A 7,997-nucleotide genomic window follows, 5' to 3' on the forward strand; every position below is an offset into this window, starting at 1 on the left:
TTTTGCATATACAAATACAATACAGAAATGTAATACAAAATTAATGTACTTAGTACATAATATATTTTGTCAATCTTCTTAAAATAATATTACATCTTTGAAATTCACCACTTGGATAAATAGTGCGTATCACATGTCAGATCTAAAAGATCAAATGTTGTCATAACGTTATACTTATAAGTTAATCGAAATCTAAATTGTCACCCATTTATATAAAAAAAGTATAAACGGGAAGATTCCATACTTACGAACAATCAATAAGTGTATCTGATATAAATTCTTAACTTTTAAGTGACCATATATTTTTGAGAGAAATCTTACAACGATGTTTTGAAATGCTGTACGTAGATCTATAATCGTAACTGTTTAGAAATGATATGTTCAAAGGCGTGTTAAGAACAAAACCGCATGATTGCAAGACTTCATTCTGTTGTAATGTCAAAATGAATCAATTTAGAAAATATATCAACATTCAGTCAGATAAACGCCACGTTTTATTTAGGTATGCATAACATAAAACTTCTTTCGCAAGAACATGAACTAACTGACAGCGACAGTGTAAGCTGGAATATAAACTAACGGGCGCATAGGTTGTGCGAAAACTATGCTATATAGCATGGCCGTAGCGACTATTGGGGCGACCGAGGCACTTGCCTCGGTCATAGAAATGACACTCTGCCAAATATTTATGTTTTTTATTACTCGAACAGTACTGTTATAGTATTTTAATTTTTCCATGTATTTTTCCATATTCCGGTTTGTCGTATACAGCTCCTCTGTCCCAAGGAGCTATATACGAAAACGTGTGTCGAATACAGCACCCCGGGAACTATACCCGAAGGGAGCTATATGGGATGTGACAAATATGTCTTCAATTTTCATTTTCGAATAGGTATGTTATATGACAACAGCGTAAAACACGATACGACGTTATAACTATGTGGTATTTGTGAGATATTTCAGTATCATACTTCAGTTGGTGGTCATGTGATATATTACTGAATGTATGTATTATAGAAATGTATATGCTGATGCTGCCCACATAAAGTGGGACTCATGCTTATTTGTAAATAAACTAAACTAAACTAAACTGCGCGCATTTTAGATATCTTAATGAAAGTGGTCTCATATTATAGAGATAGTATCCAAATTTTAAATTATGAAAAGCAATTGAAAAATTCTTGTTTGTTGCTTATATATAACATGCAAGACCAAAAAATCTTGAATTGATCATTTTGAGCATGTTGTTTTAATGTTTTTTAATTTCCATGTAGCCGCTCCTGCAGATAGTCCTACCTATCAAGCTATTGATAATTATTGCGGGAATAACTTCTCTCAATGACGGAAAATTGTGAGATACATGCATATTGTATGATATCAGAAAATGGTGTAAGTCTAATAAAATAAATTCAGAGCCACTATTTAATCTGAAATTTAGATATGATGTTATTCGAACCATATCATATATAAAAATAAGAAAAACTATTCAATATTTACTATAAAATTAACATTACATTGAAATTACTTTTCACTAAGCTGTGACATACAGATGTATGGATGAATGCAAGATAGGATTATTATCTGAGTCATTGAGTGTTGTGGTCTCTCAAGCAAGTTTGACTGTACTTAAAATTCTAAGTATAGCACTGAAGGCTATGTCAGCTTGACATATTAAGATATAATTTCATGATTCAGACACGAAAGTATAGAAAAGAAATTTTAATTATCTTCAAACGATTTACCAAATATAATACTAAATCAAGTTTTGCAGTCATTAAGTTACACTTGCATCGTAATCTAAACACGCTAAATGAAACAATATCCCTATCCACAAGTGGCTACCTCTAGTCCGGTTTCCGGACCTCCAAACAACCCGTACTGGGCAGGCTAGAGGTCTGGTAATCAATATACATGTACTATTATAAACTGTAATACAGTACCAGCGTATAAGGTACGTAATTGCTGGTAAGGTAATTGCTGCTAAAAGTTATGATTAGTTGTCTTCAAGTTGCCTTTATTACGTTTTTTTTTGTAAATATTTTATGTATAATAAGCTCTCACTTGAGTTCGATACATATTGAATATGAAACTTTAACAGCGATTTCCGGTAGTCACCGTTATTTATTTCCTCTCACTGTTTGGAAAAAGTAGCTAAAAATCCTATATGACAATGGGAAAATCGGAGTCTTCTATGACAAAGAGTTATCACTTGCAAAGGCCGTGCAATATGTAGTTCAAAGCTCAAATTATGATGTCAAAGAAGTAATCTTGAAAGGTCATGAGTGTGTTCCTGAGGCAAATAGTACCAAATGACCCATGCTGAATTTGCCCGAGTTAAACAGCACTTATTTGATAGTTTGAGTACCTTAAAGAAGATTGTTTAATTTATTATATGCTGAGACAGCTAATGTTAACTTAAGAATTTAAAAGGTGTATTAGCACCGAGGCTTCATCCTTTTTACAGGAGGTGCAAAATTGTTGCACAAATTCTTGCACTAAAAGGTCCACGCATACAAATATACATGCACGTACGCACGCACGAACACGCAAAGCAAAGCAAGACGGTGCCCAACTAGTTTGTTCTTTGTGCCCACTTGTTTTATTTTTTGTTTACCGCTTTGTTAATGTGTTTCTTGATTATTAGATCCTAAAGAGTGAGGTTGTTCACTGTTCAAGCTTTCTGACCATTTCTAAACGATGTTCCCATTTTCAGCGTGCCTTTTGTCCGTAGAGGTTTATATGTTATGTATATGTTTATTGTATTGTGGTGTGCACTGGTATACCGACTCCACGTTTAGATACTGAATTAATTTTAGATATTATTAAACATTTTAATTTGAACATTTGGTAAATTTCGTTTAATTCGGGACCAAAGGAGTAACAACGACTAAGCCGTTTTAATTGCCACGTTTTCACCAACAGGCGTAAGACGAATCCAAAGCTAGGCGTAAACAGGCGTAACCTGGTTATAACAATGAGTACAAGTTGTCAAACAATACATATTTCTAAAGTAGAAATCAATATATTTTGCTAGAATGTGTTTTGTATAATAATTTATCTGAAAAATCTTAAGCCGTATTTTTATATAAAAAAAAAAGACCGAACATACACAAATCAACTGAATTGAAAAAATCTGAAAACATAACTTAGGTCATTAAAAATATATCGCGACGTTGAAAACAAAAAGTCTTATGTTTCATTGTTTAACCCACGATGAGTAGTCTCAATTCAAATTTCATATTTTGTCTTTGTAATTGCACTTTTAACGTACTAGAACTAAAATACATGGTCTCCTGTCACAACTTTGCATTTGTTAGGAAAACATTTGTGAAACTAAATACTAAAACAGCGAAACTATTTGACACAGCGAGGTTTATTTCTCATGAATGTACCCTTTAAGCGTATATCCGCCATTGACAATCATTTTCGGAATGTGTTGATAATTGTCAAGTTTTTAACTCTGTATCCGGGATTATTAACTCTTTTTGTTCACTTCATTGAAAACAGAATCCGGGATCATTAACTCTTTTTGTTCACTTTATTTAAAACAGAATCCGGGATCATTAACCCTTTTTGTTCATTTCATTGAAAACAGAAATTTTGTAAACGCATCTACCCACTCGGTTGCAAACGACCTTTAGAACATATTTTATTTTGTTTTCCCATACAAATCACAATATTTTACTGACGTATGTAATTTAGAAATATTAGATATTTACGGATAAACGCTGAATATAATCTCTATTTTGCAAATGCGTCTACCCGGATGAAATTTTATTAAAGTGTCTTGCAAACTATTCAAAGCCTGCAATAGCTGTATCATGTAATGGATCTTGAGTATACATGCAATGAGATGTTGATATAAATAATACAAATATATGCTGTAATCCTGGTTGAATGAAATATTTTAGAAGAACCTTTGCAAGCAAAGAAAATAATACCAGACTCGATTTAATTAAGTCTAATAATAGGAGGTATTGAAATATATAACACCCCTCATGCACCCTTATACTGGCTTAATCGGAGTTTACATTGAATGGAATCTGCAACACTGCAAGTACGCCCACCTTGCGCAACCAAGCAGACATAAAACATACTTGGTTTAATAAATTCTGACCATGAAGTAATGAAATGTTGTGCACAACCCTCATGCACATGAGTAGTGAATAGTTTCTTTGTAATAGGGTCTAATATATTGTTCCCAAGTTTTGCAATAATTATCTTCCTTGAAACAAACTAGCAGACATTTAATGTACCGAGTTTCTAAATATATTATAGGGATAGTTTACAAAATTAGCCAATAACAAAATAGTAAAGATATAAAGACAGTAAGTCTTGGTATAATTCTTTAAACATTTAAAGATTACATACATTATTTGTCAATAAATAAAATTTCATGGCACTGTGAGGAACTTTTCCCTAATCTGTAGTAAGTTTAAGGTTAGGAATGACCCTCAAAATGGAAGCTTGGAGAGATAATGTGTACAGTGTAAGAAGCATCTATGCAATAATTATTCCAGATATGTATTTGTCTGTCAAGCAACAACTTAAAATAAAAGATGTTTCTTAACATAACTGGTTATTTAACTGAAATGTTTAAATTCTTTATTAACCCGAACAAAATACTCTAATGTAAAGGATATGAATCTGCCATGACCTAGCTGCACGTTTTTTTTATCATAAATTGTTACTTGAAACCTTGAAAACATAATATAAAGATGGTAAAGAGACAAAGGGTCGCCTTTATATACGTTAGACCAATTTGAGATGTCGCCATTAAATGTAACATAGGATCCAAGGTCCTTATCTCACTTGATCCATTTACGGATGTACGATCGAATTTTTTCTAACGTTAAGAATTTTTTCATACTCTGTGAGCTTGAAGAACATTAGTTTTCAAGACAAACAAGAGAAGGAAAAACATAGGTCACCGAACTCGTTTTAATTTTATAGGGCATTTACTACACCCACTGTTTAAGAATTTCTGAAATTTTGTAAAATTGAAAAAATGGTTGTACTTTATAAAACATATAATATCCCATTTAATGTCATAGGGATTTCATGTCTTACAGGTTAATATGAATACAAGGTGATGTCAGTATTATATAAGCATAAATGTCACAAACAAATCTCTTTCATTTTTACATGTTGACATAATTACCCCACCCACTTTGTTTTCAATGGAAAAAATATATTTAGATCTACAAAAAAATTTCTGACGGTAAGATTTTAAAAATTATTTTGCAGCTTTAATAACGCACAAAAATGCTTTAAAATGGAAAGAAAAAAAGTAGGGGTCACCGTGCATCTAAGAGATTTGTTAAGAAAAAACGGTCAAAAACTGGTGAATTTTGATATTTTGTGTTCTTTTTTATTTAATCAATATTTTCCAGATAAAATAAAGAGATATCTTGATTTTTTTTATTTCAATTATAGCTTATAATTATATGTATCAGTTAGGAAAATATCAAAACGAAACCTGATCTACTTTCATAGATATTTAAAATTACCTACACCTACCCCGTTGTAAAACTTACGTCAATTTTAGACAAATGCCAGCCAAAAATAAGAGTGAATTTTTTTTTTGCAAAAAGCAGAATCTATTTGCTTAAATGGTACTTAATTAGCCATATTTTAATGATTTAGCATTAATTTTCGGCAAAACTTCTGTTGGAAGGCAATATTTAAAGAAACATTTTTCAAAATGGCGGATATCCTGAAAAAAACGCTCGTACATCCTTAAGGAGACGTCACGACTGAGATAGTTTAGCATTATTACAATACACAGTCGGTATTGAAATTGTGTTTCCAATACATGTGATAATTAGATAAATCCTCAATATCTATGTGAAAATAAGGGATGTGTTTTGTATGATTGCAACACTGTGAGTTGCTCTAATTACTGACAAATGACTGAAACAATAGGAATTCGTACGAGAGATGGATAGACAAAACAACAGAGAGGTAAAAATATATTCTTTTATTGTTTAAATGTATGAGTTGTAAGCTACAATAAAGAATACCCATTTTATGAAAATCAAACTGGAAGTTAGAAATAACAGAAAAAAATTAATTAGGTCATGAGTCATCATATACCTGTCAAAATTTGTCATTAGTTTTCGCGAGCTGTCAAACTTATTTTTATCTCTCTATTCTGCAAATGCATTGTTTTTGAAAGTATCTTGGACGGATATTGTAATGTGCAACTTACTTTATATTCCACATTAATATTTGTGCTTGAAATTGCTTTGTTGAGCTCACCGATGTCACATATGAATGTCTATTGTTTTAGTTTATTGTCTGTTATAAAGGTATCAAATCTCAATATTAAGATATAAGAATTGTTCCTTTCTGGTAGACAAAGGAAACTATTTGGTTGAATCATGATATAACGGTTTTTGGAAAGAACTGAATATTCTTTGTTTTTTTGTTATTCACCGGAAATTCAAAAAGTGACATCACCTTAAGCTTGGTTGAACCGTAATTTTCACACAAATGAATTCGTCACACGTGTGAAAATTTTGTACGAATTCCCCACACACTGCGTAACAAATACGTACGAATATGTCACAAGTAGGTATTGTGAAATTTTCGAGCCCCATTTTTAACCACCTCTTAGTACCAACGAAATTTTCACAAATATGTCACACATGTGTGAGGAATTCGTACGAGTTTTTCACACATGTGACGAATCTGTGTGTGAAAATTACGGATCAACAGAGGGTCAGAATAGCAGAATAGCAAAACAACTCCAGCAGAATAGCAGAATAACTCCAGCAAAATAGCAGAACGACAAATTTCAAGGGCATATTTGGGGGGAGAGGGATCAAGGTCAAATTTATTTGTTTATTTATTTAATAGCAACATTCTTGGTCGCAAAGAATTGCAACAAGGATTATAATTAACATTTTATGTATAAGAGTATTTATTTTATCATATTAATTACCGCCAACAATAAATCTGATTTTTTTTCCCTGAAAATGTCCAATCGGATCTTTTTCCAGCTTTTAAAATGGGATTTTTTTTATTTATCGCTGAATTCGTCTCAAACCCAGACAAAATTACTGTACAACAGAAAACTTAGTTAAATATACAATTATAATTCTTTGATAAAAATTCGGAAAAAATCCAGCACGCCGAAAATTGGGAAAAATGTCCGACTGGATTTTCAAAAACTCATATCGGACACCATATATCCAATCGAATTTTCGATCGTACAACATTTTTAATTGATTTCTTTTTGTACATAAATAATTTTGAAATATTACAAAACTCATTCATTTATTGCTCAATGGTCCATAAACTATCATCCAAACATAAATAGAAGTTTCTAAGTCACTTAGAAATGGTAGTGAAGTTTGCCAAAATCCTGGTTTTGCAAAGATATCCTGGTGGCTGTTAATAATAACTGAATGTGGCGCCAACTGCTTTTCGGCGCCATAAAAATGTAAAAGGCATTCTGATTGGCTGATCGTAAAATTGGTAACATCACCGGAAATGGAAGATAAAAAACCGCATGATGCGGTTTATAAAAAGAACATGCATACAGGTTCAAATGTATAAAAAGCGCATCTTGCGGTTTAAAAGCGCATCTTGCAGTTTTAAAACCGCAAGATGCGCTTTTAAACCGGAAGATGCGGTTTCTAAACCGCAAGATGCGGTTTTGAGAATTTTGAACCAGTTCGTACACCATAATTACAATGGTGTATGCGGAAGCACCTGTTACATAACATATATGAGTAAGTCAGTCGAGGGATTTAATTTGATTTGATGGGTTTAACGCCATTTTTTAACAGTGTTTCAGTTATGTCAAGTGGGCAGTTTACCCAACAAGCGTTCCTGGAAAGATCCACTACTTGTACCCATCCTCCGTAAGAAACTGTCATCTTCCCTACATGAAGTGATACGGTCGGTTGCAGGGATCGATCCCATGCCCCTTAATCAGTGAGAGATTACAGTGATTTTAAGTCAGCGACTCTAACCACCCTAACATAGAG

The sequence above is a fragment of the Mercenaria mercenaria genome, chromosome 5 (assembly GCF_021730395.1).
Source record: "Mercenaria mercenaria strain notata chromosome 5, MADL_Memer_1, whole genome shotgun sequence".
NCBI classification, from domain to species: domain Eukaryota; kingdom Metazoa; phylum Mollusca; class Bivalvia; order Venerida; family Veneridae; genus Mercenaria; species Mercenaria mercenaria.